The sequence below is a fragment of the Lontra canadensis genome, unplaced genomic scaffold, assembly GCF_010015895.1.
Source record: "Lontra canadensis isolate GAN:19392208 unplaced genomic scaffold, GSC_riverotter_1.0 scaffold28, whole genome shotgun sequence".
Taxonomy (NCBI): Eukaryota; Metazoa; Chordata; class Mammalia; order Carnivora; family Mustelidae; genus Lontra; species Lontra canadensis.
Genome location: NW_022631022.1, coordinates 20,734,000 through 20,751,055, shown reverse-complemented (window position 1 = coordinate 20,751,055; position 17,056 = coordinate 20,734,000). Strand labels below are relative to the sequence as shown.

General features: G+C 34.7%; 1 protein-coding gene and 1 pseudogene across 3 annotated transcripts in view; one reads left to right on the top strand and one right to left on the bottom strand.

The window, feature by feature from the left end:
• Nucleotides 1-17,056, bottom strand: part of SCAPER (S-phase cyclin A associated protein in the ER) — a 460,910-nt gene that overhangs the window by 264,176 nt on the left and 179,678 nt on the right. The window lies entirely within an intron of this gene.
• On the top strand, nt 11,321-12,308 carry LOC116872106 (annotated as a pseudogene).

Genomic DNA, 17,056 nt, shown 5'->3' with positions numbered 1-17,056 from the left:
AAGTACAGCATCCTTTCTTGATTAAAAGTCTTCAGAGTGTAGGGATGGAGGGAACATACCTCAATATCATAAAAGCCATCTATGAAAAGCCCACAGAGAATATAATTTTCAATGGGGAAAAACTGAGACCATTTCCCTTAAGATCAGAAACACAACAGGGATGCCCACTCTTGCCACTATTGTTCAACATAGTACTAGAAGTCCTAGCATCAGCAGACAATAAAAATAAATAAAAGGCATTCGAATTGGCAAAGAAGAAGTCAAACTCTTCCTCTTCACAGATAACATGGTACTTTATATGGAAAGCCCAAAAGACTCCACCCCCAAATTATTAGAACTCATACAGCAATTCAGCAACATGGCAGGATATAAATTCAATGCATAGAAATCAGCTACATTTCTATACACTAAAAATGTGACTGAAGAAAGAGAAATCAAGAAATCGATTCCATTTACAATACCACCAAAACCCATAAGATATTAGGAAGAAACCAAATCAAAGAGGTAAAGGATCTATGCTCTATAAACTACAGAACACTTATGAAAGAAATTGAGAAAGACACAAAGAGATGTAAAAACATTCCATGCTCATGAATTGGAAGAATAAGCATTGTGAAAATGTCTGTATTGCCCAGAGCAATCTACACATTCAAAGCAATCCCTATCAAAAGACCATAAACAATTTTCATAGAGCTGGAACAAACAATCCTAAAATTTCTATGGACAGAAATGACCTCAAATTGCCAGGGGAATGCTGCAAAAGAAAAGGACCCAATCAGAGATGGAAAACTTAGTTACATTAAAAATACACTAGTGTGAATAAAGAGTAGACTTAAGGAAGCAAAAGAACAGATGAGGGAACTGGTGCACAAAGTAATGGAAAGCAATCATGCTGAACAGAAGAAAAAGGACAAACAGAAGAGGAGAATAATAAAAGAAACACAGGGGCAGCATTAAGCATTATAGGGATCCTACAAGGAGAAGAGAAAGGAAAGAGGGCAGAAAATTTATTTGCAGAAATAACAGCTGAAAACTTCCTGAATCTGGGGAAAGAAACAGAAACCCAGATTCAGCAGGCATGGAGATCCCACAACTAAATCAACCCAAAGAGGCCCAGAAAAAAGCAAACCATAATTAAAATGGCAAAAAGTAGTGAGTGAGAGAGAGAGAGAGAGAGGACCTTTAAAGTAGGAAGAGAAAACAATTACATACAAGGGAAACTCCATAAGGCTATCAGCTGATTTTTCTACCAGAAACTTTAGAGGCAGGAAGGGAGGGTCATGATATATTCAAAGTGCTGAAAACAAAAAACAAAAAACCCCAAAAAGAGTCTGCAACTAAGAATACTCTATCCAGCAAGGCCATGATTCAGAATAGAAGGAGAGATAAAGAGTTTCACAAACAAAAGTTAACAGAATTCACCACCACTAAACCAGCCTCACCACTAAACCAGTTCCTTAAATGGGACTATTTGTGTGGGAAGGAAAAATCATAAGGAGGAATAAGAAAAGCAGGAAGCACACAAGCAGTAAAATTAAGCATATCTATAATAATCAATGAAGGTATTCACAAAATAAAAGGATATAGAGCATGATACCACATACTTAAAACATGGGGAAGAGAGAAGAAAAAACTTAGTGCTTTTAGAATAGGTTCAAGCTTATGTGACATCAACTTAATACAGATTACTATATGCAGAAGATATTATATATAACATTAGAGGTAACCACAAATCAAAAACTATAGTTAAGCAAACAGTAAAGAGAAAGGAATCCAAGTATATCACTAAGGCAAGCCAACAAACCATGACAGAGCAAGAGAAGAAAGGAACAGAGAAGAACTACCAAAAAAACCCATAAAATAAGTACCAAAATGGCAATAAGTATATAGTAACAATAATTACTTTGAATGTAAATGGAACAATCAAAAGACAAAGGGTGATGGAATGGATTTAAAAAAAAAAAAAAAAAAGAAGAAGACCCAACCATATGCTGCCTACAAGAGACCTATTTCAGACCTAAAGACACATGAAGATAAAAGTGAAGGGATGGAAAAGCATTTATCATTCAAATAGCAGTGAAAAGAAAGCCAGGTAGTGATACTTACATTGGGCAAAACAAAGACTGTTAATAAGTGACAAAAAATGATCTATATAATCATAAAGGGAACACTCAACAAGAGGAATAACAACTGTAAATATGTATATGCCCAATATAGGAGCACTGAAACACATAAAGCAACTATTAATGAACATGAAGAAGTAATTGAATAATTCAGTAATAGCAGGGGACTTTAAAACACCACTTAAATCAATGGACAGATCAGCCAAATAGAAAACTGACAAGAAAACAATGGGCTTGAATGACACATTGGGCCAGATGGATCTGACATATATATTCAGAACAATCCATCCTAAAACAGAATACACATTCAAGTGCACATGGAATATTCCACACAGTAGATCATATTTACCATAAAAGAAGTCTCAACAAATTGAAAAGAGGAAGTCATACCATTCATCTTTTCCAACCACAACACTATGAAACTAGAAACCAACCAGAAGAAAAATTCTGGAAAGAACACAAATACATAGAGGTTAAATAACATGCTATTAAATAATGAACTGGTTAAACAGAAATCATAGGAAATCAAAAAACATGGAGATAAATGAAAATGAAAGCGCAGTAGTCAAAAATCCTTGGGATGCAGCAAAAGTGGTGCTAAAAGGAACTTTATAGTAATAAGTTCATAGTAATACAGGCTTGTCTTGAGAAGAAAAATCTCAAATAAACAACCTGATTTTATAAAAAAGAGGCAAAGAAAGAAAGAACAAAACCCTAAACCAATAGAAGGAAGGAAATAATAAAGATTAGAATGAAATAAATGAAACAGAAACTTTAAAAAAGAACAGATCAATGAAACAAGGAGCTAGTTCTTTGGGGGGAAAAAAATCAATAAACTGGTAAACCTCTACCCAGATTCATCAAAACACATATAGAGGACTCCAACAAAATCAGGAATGAAAGAAAGAAATAACAAACAACATGACAGAAATACAAATAATTACAAGAGACTATTATGAAAATTATACGCCAACAAATTGGACAATATAGAAGAAATGGATAAATTACTGAAAACACATAACCTGCCAAAACTGAATTGGGATGAAATAGAAAATTTGAATAGACTGATTACCAACAATGAAAATGAATCACTAAATCAAAAAAAAACTCTCATCAGACATGGCATCACAGTAATTCTACCACACATTAAAAGAAGAGTTAATACCTATTCTTTTCAAACTATTTAAAACAATAGAAGAGTAAGAAAAGTTTCCAATTTCATTGTATGAGGCCAGCATTATCCTGATACCAAAACCAGATACCAAAACACTAAAAGAGAGAGAGAGAGAGAGAACGATAGGGCAATATCACAATATCTCTGGTGAACACACATGCAAATATCCTCAACAAAATATTAAACCAAATCCAACAACACATTTAAAAAAATCAGTAACTATGATCAAGTGGGATTTACTCCTGGGATGCAAGGGTGGTTCAATATTCACAAATCAATGTGATACACCAGATCAACAAGAGAAAGGGGGAAAATCATATGATCATTTCAATGGATGCCAAAAAAGCATATAATAAACAATGACATCCACTTGTGATAAAAGTTCTCAACACAGCAGGTTTACAGGGAATTTTACCTCAACATAATAAAGGCCATCTATGAAGAACCCACAGCTAACATCACACTCAATGGTGAATGGTGAGCTTTTCCCCTAAGATCAGGAAAAAGTCTAGGATGTACACTCTCACCACTTTTATTCAACAAAGTCCTGAAATCCTAGCCATAGCAATCAGATAATAAAAAGAAAAGGCATTCAGATTGGTAAGGGAGAAGTAAAACATTCACTACTTGCAGATGACATGATACTATATATAGAAAACCGTAAAAACTCTACCAAAAAAAAAACCTACTAGAAATGGTAATTTATTAAGGTTGTAGGATACAAAATCAATACACAGAAATCCACTGCATTTCCAGACACTAATAATGAAGTACCATAATGAGAAATTAAGAAAACAATCCCATTTACAATTGCACCATAAACAATAAAATATCTAGTAATAAACTTAACCAAGGAGGCAAAGAACTGCACTCTGAAAACTATTAAACATTGACAGAAGAAACTGAACATGACAAATCAAATGGAAAAGCATTCCATTCTAATGAATTGGGGAACAATTACTATTGAAATGGCCATACAACCAAGTAATCTAAAGAGTAAATGCAATCCCTATCAAAATATCACATTTTTCACAGAACTAGAATGAATAATCCTAAAATATGTATGGAACCACAGAAGACCCCAAATAGCCAAAGAAATCTTGAAAAGAACAAAATTTGGAGGTATCCCAATCTCAGATTTCAAGATAAACCACTAAGTTGTAGAAGTTAAAAGTGTATGGTATGGCACAAAAATAGACACCATAGATCAACGGAACAGAACAGAGAGCCCAGAAATAAAACCACACTATATGGTCAATTATATTCTATAAGCAAGAAAATGCAATTAGGAAAAAACGAGTCTCTTCAATAAATGGTGGTGGGAAAACTGGATAAGTACATGCTAAAGAGTGAAACGGGACCATTTACTTGCACTTTAAACAAAAATAAACTCAAAATGGATTGAAGACCTAAATGTAATACCTGAAACCATAAAAATCCTAGAAAGCATGGGGAGCAATTTCCTTGACATCAGCTATAGCAACGTTTTTCTAGATATGTCTCCTGAGGCAAGTGAACAAAGCAAAAATAAACTATTGGGATTTCATCAAAATAAAAAGCTGTGCTCAGCAAGCGAAACAATCAACAAAATTAAAGGCAACCTACAGAATGGGAGAAGACATTTGCAAATGACATACCCAATAAAGGGTCAGTATCCAAAATATATAACGAACTTGTACAACTAAATACCCAAAGAAACAAACAATCCAGTTAAAAAATGGGCAGAATACATGCACAGATATTTCTCCAAAGAAGACATACAGATGGCCAACAGACACACGAAAAGATGCTAAACATTACTAATTGGCAGGGAAATGCAAATCAAAACTGCAAATCAAAACCACAATGAGATATCACCTTACACCTGTCAGAATAGCTAAAATCAAAAACACAAGAAACAACAAGTGTTAGGGAGGATGTGGAGAAAAAGGAACCTTCTTGCACTGCTGCTGGGAATGCAAACTGGTGCAGCCACTGTGGAAAAGAGTACAGAGGTTTCTCAAAAAATTAAAAATAGAATTACCTTTGATCCAGTAATTCCATTACTAGGTATTTACCCAAAGAATACAACAACACTGATTGGAAAAGATAAATACACCCTTATGTTTATTGCAGCATTATTTACAAATACCCAAATTATGGAAGCACCCCAAGTGTCCATCAGTAGAACTGATAAAAGATGTGATATATATCCATCCCATGTGAAAGATTGAAATCTTGCCATTTTCAACGTGGCTGGATCTAATGTTAAAGAAGTCAGTCAGATAAAGAAAAATATAATATGATGTCATTCATGTGTGGAATTTAAGAACCAAAACAAAGGAATAAAGGAATAAAGAGACAAAGAAAAAAAACAAACTCTTAAATCTTAAATATAGAGAACTGGTGGTTACTAGAGGGGAAGGGGGTGGTATGATGGGTGAAACAGAGGGCACCTAAAGGTACACTTATCATCATGAGCACTTAGTAATGTATAGACTCCTGAATCAGTATATTCATTAACTGTATTGGAATTAAAATTTTTAAATAAGAGAAGAGATGAAAAAAATTTCAAAAATTTAACAAAATTTTAAAAAATGAATCATGGAACACTATATCAAAAACTAATGAGGTACTGAACAGTGACTAACATAATTAAAAAAAACTACAAAAAAATAAATTTTAAGCAAAAATTTTTTTAAAAAGAACAAGCCTTAGAAAACCAAAATGACTAGGAAGACATAGACATAAGGATTAGTATTAACCATTACAAACTTAGAGAGCTAACACTAAACTGATGGTTAAAGGTTGAAGAAAATAGTATATAACAGCTGTACCTCAGACTTTTCTTAGTATTACCATTTTAAAAAATGGAAAGAATGGGAAAACTTACATCTCAGTACATTGGCAGTGGAAGTAGAGGTAATGCTGTTCTTAGACTGTTGTGTGTGTAATATGGGATGAAGTAAAGGATATTACAGATATTATAATTTTATCATTCCCTGCCTTTGATTTCCTGAATGTCTGGTATGGAAGAAAAGAGATATACATACAATACACAGGAGGTTAAATAAAAGACCAGTCATCTTAAATTTGAATTTTAAGAATTCATGAATCCATCATCTTTAAGTAAAAAATAAATGTATATGTACACATGCAGATGTATATGAGTGTTAATACATACACAATTCATATATGCATCATATATCTTATTTATTTCCTAATTCTGTTCACAATAACCAACCCAGTAGCAATATGTATCCTAATAATGCTCTTGGAATACCATTTCTAAGCAAAAGTAACAAGGGCTTCTTAGTGAAATAACTGATCATAAGGCTAAATATTTTGCCATACCAAGTAGAAGGATAAGTATCACATTCAACTAATAAGCTCATGTCAAAAGAACATGAGTGCAAACTTTTTAAGAGGCTCCCACTGACCAAAATATGGTATAATTTGAGTTCCAAAAAGGAGAATTTCAAATGACTGAAACCTCTAAGAAGTGTTCAAATCCAGGAGTTTAATAACACATATTTTTTTTAAAAAACTAGCTGGAACCTTTGCAGAATATTAGGGAACTAATTCATTACTTTGAAAACAGGCAAACAAAAATTTACCCTGCCTTTCAGTAACCAAATAGATGAGGGAAACCATCTCCTTATAAACATATATCAAATAATAAATGAAACTGAAATGCAAAATTAGAATATACCTATTAATTAATGGATCTGGGTACCCATTAATCAATAGCTAACACATTAAACATGAGAAAAAGAAAGACAATCAGACATTATTATGTTCATGTTGGTGAAAGAACTCAGTACGAATTATAGATTTCCCAGTTATTGAACTCAATACTAATTATGGGTTTGGGTTGAATCTTACTCTGATCAGGCCTCTAGATTCACCTGCCACTGGGCATGTAATAGAAAAGCCAGAAAAACCTTGAACTGAAGCACACTGTACAGTGATAGCCTTAAGAAGTCACATTATTCCTTGGCTAGGAACTGAATTTCCTAGTCCTGTGTGTCCCTGTTATAGCTAGAGGTAGCCAGGTGCCTGAATTCTAATCAACAGAATATGAATGCATGCTGTGTTTGAAAGCCCATTCACTTTCTTCCTCCTCAGCAAACTAGAACAAAACAGAGCCTCTAACAAGCTCTGAGTCTCAAGGGGAGGGCGTATACTACAGAATATTAGAGAAAGAAGAAGATGGGTCCCTGAAAAATCAAATGGCATTTGATTCCACTCATAAAGTGGAATCTAAGAAAATAAACAAAAAGCAGGATCAGACCTATAAATACAAACTAATGGTTGCCAGAGGGAAGAGGGGCAGGGAAGAGGGGGGTTGGGCAAAATGGATAAAAGGGAGTGGCAGATACAGGCTTCCAATTATGAAATAAGTCAAGGGAATAAAAAGCACAGCATATGTAATTCAGTAAATGATACTATTTTAGCGACGTAACAGGACAGACAGTAGTTACACTTGTGGTGAACATAGCATATACTAGTGCACAACTTGTCAAATCATTAAGTTGTACATCTGAAACTACTGTAACATAGTGTATCAACTGTACTCAAAAAGAAAAAAAGAAAGAGAGAAGGAAGGAAGGGAGGGAGGGAAGAAGGAAGGGTGGACCACATGGCATAAATCTACCCTGACAACTTACACTGCTAACCTCAGGGCTGTGTTGTAAGAAATAAACTTGTATGTTCTTAAAAATCTTTGTATTTTTGTTTCTTTTACTACAATAGATTAGTTTTTTCCCTAACGTAATTATGCAAAAAAATTATATGTATAACTATAAATATCTTTGTATACTTCTATGTGTATGTATAAAATGAGTATAAGAAAACAAGGAAGAATACTAAAATTTTCACAAATGAATATGACAGATTTTTAGTTTTCTCTTTTATAATAAGTATATATAATTAGCAGAAAGAAAATCTTTTTAAAAATAGCTATCATGGAGTACTATCTGGAATTGACTTCAAAATAGTATTTGGGAGGGATTCACCATGAATTTATCATTATTATGGCTTACTATTCTGTCCACTATTATGTTTTAAATTCTCCATAATAACCAGTTCAGAAGAGTCACTTTGTAAGGAAAAGTAATTTGTACACATGAATCTTAAAACTGTGGCTTCCCAAAAGGAGTAAATGAAATAATATATTCATATCTCTCAAGCATCTAAGAACTGAACCTAAAATGTAATTAACATAGGTGCAGACTATTCAAGTACTAAAGTGCATACTGCAAGTTTGAAATCTGTTATAAGGATGGGAGACAATGTCCTGCAAAAAAGTAGAGATAATAAGAAAGTGCTTCACTGAAAGAAGTCGTTATATATTTTTATTGATGCATTATGGGACAGGGCAAAAGTTAACCAGCAATTACAAAATGATGAACAACCTGAGCCTCGTAAGAAACAGTGCTAACCAAAAAGAGCCATGCTCTGCTTATTGAGTCAGAGATGAAGGTCCTGAAGCTCTTCACCTAATTCCATAGCCCAATCTGTTGTGACAGGAAGTACACTAGCAGGATCCATCCAGTAGTTAATTAATTTCATCCACTGAAATTAGTCTTGCACAAGGCCAGCATCCAGTGTATCTGAGCGATCCTTGCACATCTGTGTACAGAGACAGGCAGCATTTCTCACTCTATCCTCAGCAGTAATCCGTTCCATAAAATCTGGTTCCTTTTCTTTTTTTTCCCCTCTCCCTCCTCATTGTTCTAGATTCCTCCTACGATCTGAGTGCTGCCCTGAGCCCTAGAACCTAACCTTTGGGGCTATAATCCTTGATGACATCCTTTCTTGAAAGGAATGGCTGAGATCAGAGAAATACAGCAATCTCATTTCCTTTTATTTGAAATGTTATGTGCTTCAAGTTACCTATAGCTCTGGCCATTTACAAAGGGAGCTTTTCAGATATTGGTACCTCTGTCTCCATTCTATATAAACAACCCTGTCTACTTAATGTTTAATAAAACACTCCATTAAAAATAATAATAAAGGTAGCTTAAATAACTTTACTTCTGCAAAACTGCCATAAAGAAACAGAGAGGTACAAAAATATTTCTCTACAAATATATTCACTGCAGTGAAATTTACAACAAAATTGCTGTAGGGAATTGATTACATAAATTGTGGCACATGCATTAAGATGATACTACACAGACTTGATTAATTTTAAACAGTAATGATATTAAAAACATACAATGTATAATGTTAAAAAATCAGGATTCAAATCTATGCAATGTAGTTTATATATAAATAAGCATGTAAGACATATATTTATATAGAGAGACCAGAAGATAAGCCAAAATGTTAAGAGTAGGCATTATTTTTTATCCAGTTTTCTACAATTAATATTAATATTTTAATTTTCATAAAATTAATCCTAATATGGAAATGCAAAGGAAAGCAAGCTTTTTAAAGAAAACAGTGTTGATTTATACAAGGTTAGAGATGTTGTAAGCTTATTAATGCTGCAGAATAATGAGTATAACTGTGCAAAAATATACTCACTTTCCATATCTACTCACAGTTCTATTATGCCACAAACATAAGGAAAAGCAAAATGTACTCCTTAAGACACAGTATCTATGATTTACTCAGTCATTTTCAAAATATGAAGCACTCGGGACCAAAAAATCTCCCCAAAAGCTGCTAGATCTCCTCCCTTCCTAACTAAAAAAGTACACCTCTTAGCCTCATGGAATCCTGTTCAATGCAACTCCTACTCTCTTATTAACAAGCAGGAAATTGGCCATTTTGAATATTGATACTATTAATCCTAAATAAGTATGAATAGGAAACACTGTTTTTCTTATAGGCATAGAAAATCAGGTTGGTGCAGTAGAAATAGCACTGAACTGGGGTCAAAATACCTACACCAAGATAAATTCTGAAACTCATGAGGGAGTGACTTATCTGGGCCTCAGTTTCCTCCCTAGTAAAATAAAGGGATTAGACAATAAATTCTAAAGTCCTCCCTTTTCTAACATTCTAAAAATCAATGAAACAAGCCCAAAAGCTAATCAGTGATGGCTAATTACACACACACACATACACACACACACAAATTGTTAAGTCCATTGCTATAGTATGAAATACAAATAACGTATATAAGAAACTAACACCTATACAGACATGATCTCATCAAAGTTTATACCCTTCTTATTCTTTTAATTACCTTTTATGTTTTTGTCTACTATAATTTACCATATTTAATGAAATAATTCATACTGAAATTTATGACCTTGATATTCTTTCAGACTCCTCCTAAAGATAGGAGTTCATAGTTCCTTGCTTTTTAAAAGAGACATGAAAAAAATTAAGCTACAGATAGATGCATGATCTTGGGGAAAGAATATAAAAAGCTCTAAAAATAGAATACACAAGAAAACATAAATGACATAATATAGAATTTTATTAAATTGCCATTTTTAGAACTCAAGTTATACCTCAGAATAAACAGTTCATAAAATGTGGTACATCAAAAGAAATAATCTGCTCCCCATTACTTAAAAATATTATAACACAGACATGAGAATTTTGAATCCTAGTTCAAAAGGATTTAAATATGTCTACTTTGGGGGGAAAAAAAGGACTAAAGCTTCATTATAACAACACAAATGTATTTTTTTTTTTGAAAATCAAGTTTCCTTTATAGAAATCCAATCTCACACTCAAGAGGCTTACTTACTTCTCTGCAACTCAAAGTTTGTTTTCAAGAGTAGGGTGGATGCCAAGTTACTAAAATCTAAATAGGGGAGAAATTAATGTAAGGGTTTTCATATATTCTTTGGAAAAACAGGATTTTTCTCTAAACCTCATCCAGTACTTCAACTTTGAATCTAAAATCCAGTGACAATGACATCAGTCTATTCCAGAGTCACATAAAGTTTTTCTTTAAATTCCTAAAAATATCACAAGGCATTCCACTCTTTTAATCCTGCCTGGCAGTACAACAAATAAGATAAATAGGAGGCATTTTACAACTTTCCCTATTGCCTTCTACAAAAACTGGGGAAACATGGAGGCTGGAGGGCTCCAACGTGTTTTTGTTTCTCTGGATGATGATGAAGGTAAGAAAAGTGAGGGATGAGGAAGGAGTGGAGGAATGGAGAGATGAAGGCATTGGGGAAGAAAAGAAGAAAAATCAGGAGAAAAAGAGAAGCCAGATGACGGAAGGGAAGAAAAAAAAGAATACTCAACTAAAAACAACACGGTATTTTTAGATAGCACTCTTCCATGTATTTTGAATATCACTCTCCACAGATATGGTATACTGAAAACAATAAATTGTAGTGTAGCTCATTAACATTTAGTTTACTAACATTTAATTCAATACTTTACTGTTTGCCAAGGGCTTATGCTAACTGCTTAAGTTAAAGGGTATGATTCTCTGGATGTCTGTTTCACCCAGAATAACACCAAAACAATCTGTAGTAAACTATTATTTTGACTGTTATCACTCCTCCATAAAAGTATTCCAGCAGATTAAACTCCAAAATGACTTCAGAGGAAAGCTGATTTGTAATTACTGATTTGTGGGATGGAATTAGTTGTTATCAAATAAAGTATGTCCAAGCTGTCCCTGAATTTACAGCTGAGAGAACAGCAGCCCAGAAAGCCAGGACCTAAAGAGATTCCTGTATAAAAAGTAACCAGGTTTAAAAAAAAAAAAAAAAAAAAAGGAACCAGGTGTTGAAGGGCTCCATGCTATTGCTGTGTCAGATCGAGACAGAGTCCCTGTTATTAAGTGGCCAATGAGCATGCTTAGAGACCTGGTTTCTTATCTATGTTTGCCCTTACAACAGACCAAAGGAGCAAACTTGGACTTCCAAAAAATGAGAGTATCATCTGTTACTGTAACACCTACAAAAGTGGTTCAATTCAATCATTTACCTTTGGCGGTAAGTTTCATAGCCAGCAGCAATGCCAATACAGGACTCACTGTCAGAGAAAGGGAACTTGCTCTGTTATTTGAAGAAATGAGACAAATTGTGGGAGTTTCTTAATCTGGCAGTGGCTTTGATGTACACCTTTTTTCACTGTAACAGACACCATATCAATCTGGCAATCTTTAGACCACAACAATACTTGTATCCATGTACTCAAGAAAGGGCCCCTTTTCACACCTGACACTAAAGAGTCTACAGATATAATTTATGGACAGTTTGTTATCTTTTCTTGTGTAGCGTCTTTTCTTAATTTAGTGAGATCTAGGGACACCACAGAAATGGTTCAGTACATCACAGCTCCCATGGAATGAGTCCAGTTGCAAATATACATGAGATTCTAGTCTGTGGGTCAGAATCAAAAAGGTACTTTGATCCACTTGAGCCATTAAGTACTCCCTATTATATAATATGCCCAGGTCTGCAGAATGATGCAGACTGTTTTTATTGTGAATAACAATAAGGACATAGTTTTCTTTACATTGTTTTATTTCTTTGCATTGAGTGTGAGGAAGATAAAGTGGCTTAGTAAAACTAAAATCAGTACAATCACTAACTTTTCTATGTATATATTATTTTGCAATATAAATGAATATCACTAATTGACTTGATTCTTCTCAGAGGATGCTGCTCTTTAATGAAATGAAAATGATAACAAATGTCTTTTTTTTCTCTGCTCTGCTTTCTATAACCAATCAGTAGTTTTATGTTTGTGTGTTCTTTTTAAAACTTAGAGGAAATTCATTATTGAATTCTGTTTCCAATATTGGTATGTCTGTAAACATGGTAGTACAGCCATTTTTTTTCATACATGAATATAAATAAAACAGTATTTTTTAAAAGTATAGTTTTGGCTACTAAAAATAAGTAAAATTAATTAAAGTATGTAGAGATATTACTGAAACACTATCTAAAAATGAAAGCACCAAATAAAGAACTAGCTCACTTTTTAAAATGAGTGTGTTTAGAGATTCATGAAACTCAGACTGATAGCATAAAATGAAGAGTTAAGCACCCCTGCCATTATTTACTTGTGCTTTCCTGGTGCCTGGACTAATGCAGAGTGCACAAGCAGGTGCTAAAAAAAATGCTTTAAAAAGATAAAAAGTTTGAGAACTCCATTTTTTAAAGATTTTATTTATTTATTTACTTATTTATTTGAGAGCGTGAGCAAGCATGAGCGGGAGCGAGGGGTGGGAGAAAGGGGCAGAGGAAGAGGGACAAACAGACTCCCTGCTGAGCAGGGAGCCCCACATGGGGCTCAGTCCTAGGGCTCTGGGATCATGGCCTGAGCCAAAGGCAGATGCTTAACTGACTGAGCCACCCAGACACACCTAGATTCCATTATATTTAAATAAAATTTTGTCAAACAGTAAATTTAAGAAAATCTGAAATATAATGTATCAAAACAATGTCTTTTATGATAGCATCCATTTTTTAAAATTAAACATAAGACAAGGACAACTTTTAAAACCCAATAGATTATTTTAATTATATAAAAGATTCAAGTCTGCCAAGGTCCCTTTCTACAGGTGTAGGATATATTTTTATTTTTTATCTACTACAGTCTATATAGTATATTGTTTAAAGTGACAGAGAAGAAAAATATAGCTAATGAAATACTGTGAATCAGACACCATGCCAAGGAGAAAAGGCCATCTTCTGATAGGATGATAGCTGGCCATCTGTCCCCCTGCCACTCAGTGACAATTACAAACACTCCATCAGTTTTCTGGTAGGTGGAGATGATAAATGAGGTAAAGACTTCTGCAGATTCTGATGTTCCTTTCTGATCTGATCTGAGGTTTAACAGATGATTCAAAGAAAAGCACAGAGTTCAACAAGCCTATTAATTTATCATGCTGTGAAGATGGAGAAAGGTCTGAGCTCAATAGTGAAACAGGGAATGGTTCAGTTATATTGAACCAAGCCTTGTAATGAAAGCTATTTTCGGAGAATTCTCAGATTTCAAACACAGCACGTTAGACTGCAATTAGGCTTCATCCTTAGAAATCATTTCAATAATATCCCAGTAATGATATGACACAAATAACAGCACCCTTTCAAAAAAAAAAAAAAAAAAAGGATCAAAGTAAAAGGAATGCTCAGAGACGGGGCCGGAACTCTTCAGCTCTGAGTGGCTTTCACAGCCCTAGGTGACAAGAACTTGACAGAGACAGTGGCTTCACATCAAACTCAACAGCACCAGAACAAAGATTTTCCTTAAGCCTATTTAACTTTTAAGTGTTTAAGAGAAAAATACATGAAAAAAAATATGTTAGAAGAAAAAGATACACTACTCTAATACTCGACAAAAGAAAGCTGAAATGGCTAATTAATATTTAGACAAGGTAACAATATTATTAGGAATAGAGAAGGTCATCTCATAATAAAGGGATTAATACTCAAGGGGACATAACAACCATTACCATTTATGCTCCTAATACAACTTGAAACTACATAAGGCAAAACAATTAAACTGCCAAGAGAAAGAGAAAAATTCACAATTAAAAGATTTCAATAACCCTTTCTCAAAAATTGATAGAACAAAAGTTGGGAAAAAAATCAGCAAGGATATAGTAAATGAGGAAAACTTTCTGAGGTGGCAGATATGTTCACTGTCTTCATCATGATGATAGTTTCATGGGTATGAATACGCCAAAAGTTATTAAAATGTAAACTTAAAAATAAGTGTAGTTTAATGTACGATAGACCTCAAAGATGTTGAGAAACAGCAACAAATTCCCAATCCATATGAATCTAGGCACTATAATATTCAGTAGAAAAGAGTTAAGTCCAAAAGATTATATATAGCATGGTATATATAATATACCTAATAATACACCTAACAGAGAAGGAAACAAAATAAAATTATACTTTTTAGGAATAGACCTACATGCAAAAATAAAACTATGATGGGGACAAGAGCAAAAGGGAGAAGAAGGGAGAGGAAGGATAATAAAGGGATATATCAGGCAGAACCATGCAAAGCTAGGTTTGCCAAATTAATACCATGTAAAAATAATATTCAAGGAAGAGGCATGAAATAGGAAAGAGATGTTTCATATTCTTAAAAAGTAAAATTCACCAGATAAAAATTATATAGTTATAATCATGATGATAAAACATTGATATATATATGAAGTATTTTAAAACACAAGGAGACATGAATAAATAATAATAATAGCATATTGACAGTCTTTCCATTTTTTGACAAAATGAGACTAGTGAGGACAAAAAAATGGGTTAAAAAAGTGAGAATATTTGCATTACAACAAGCAAATCTGATCGAATATATATACCCAAAGAGAGAGAAGACTTCTTGTTAAAATTTTACCATGTATTAAGCGATAAAGAAAAATCAATAAACTATCCAAAGTAGAACCTGGATAAACCATAATCTCTGATCATAATGCAATAAAAGTTGAAACTGAAAACAGAGAATAGCACTCATTTTAATATCACATATGCTTTTTTAAAGATTTTATTTGACAGAGAGAGAGAGAGAAAGAGAGAGACAGAAAGAGAGGGAATATAAGCAAGGGGAGTGGGAGAGGGAGAAGCAGGCTTCCTGCTGAGCACTGAGCCCAATTCGGGGCTCGATCCCCGGACCCAGGGATCATTACCTGAGATGAAGGCAGACACTCAACAACAAAGCCACCCAGGCACCCCTCACATATTTTAAAATTAAAGTAAGTCCAAAAGATGAGCCTGGTCCCTATATACAACAGTAGTTGAATCCATGAATCACTTCACACTTTGAAACACACACGTACACCTATCCTCATAAAACAAAACGTACTGCGACCCCTCTTAATCTATAACCTTGAAAATATCTCTGTATAAAGGAAATAAAAACTGAGCCTAAATGGCTCAGTTGGTTAAATGTCAACTCCTGATTACAGCTCAGTCATGAGTTCAGGGTAGTGAGATCGAGTCCTGCATTGGGCTCTGTGATCAGCAGTGAGTCTGCTTGAGATTCTCTCTCCCTCTCCCTTTGCCCCTCCCCCTGCTTGTGCGCTCTTTGTCTCTAAAATAAAACTAAAAACAAAACAAAACAAAACAAAACAACCTTCTTTTAAAAACCCTGAAATTTGGAGGAGGGGCAAGATGGTGGAGAAATAGGAGACCCCATTTCAACAGATCCCCTAAAATGATCTAAATATCTACCAAAACACTCTGAAGACCCATGAAATCAGCCTGAGATGTAGGATTATACACTTATGGATCTCTACGGGGGCAGAAGGCACCAGTGGAAAGGTAAAGCAGGGTGGGAACACTTGGACTGATATCTGAGGATAAGAATAAGGGGGAGGGAGCCACCAGAAGCGACCCATTGGAAAGTTATGCCCCAATATGAAAGTGCCCTGTGGTTGGGGACAAGCATTAACTTGGAGTCTGGTTAAAAGCACTCAAAAAGAGTAAAAGATCTTAAGGGGCAACTGGTAGAATCGGGCAGTCATGGGCACAGGCCAAAACCCATAGACCCAGGTCCACCATTGCTGGCGACCACCCGTGCCAGACAGACTGTGGCAGAGCCTCCAGTTCCTTGTCCCTGCGCTCCTGGCTATGCGCTGCTTGCACCACCGCTGGGTGGGGTGGTCGCACATGAGGGAGTCTGGTGGGTGCTCTCTAGAACTACAGCCTTCTTCACTTTGCATGCACTGTGCAACTGGGGTCTGACCCTACTCCCTACCTGCGACGGAGAGCTCCGCGTGTTCACTAGCCAGCGGTCTCTAGGACTGGAAGAGGTTCTGGATGCTCCAGCCCACCCTGAAAGATCTCAGCCTGATCTCTGGCTGGGATTC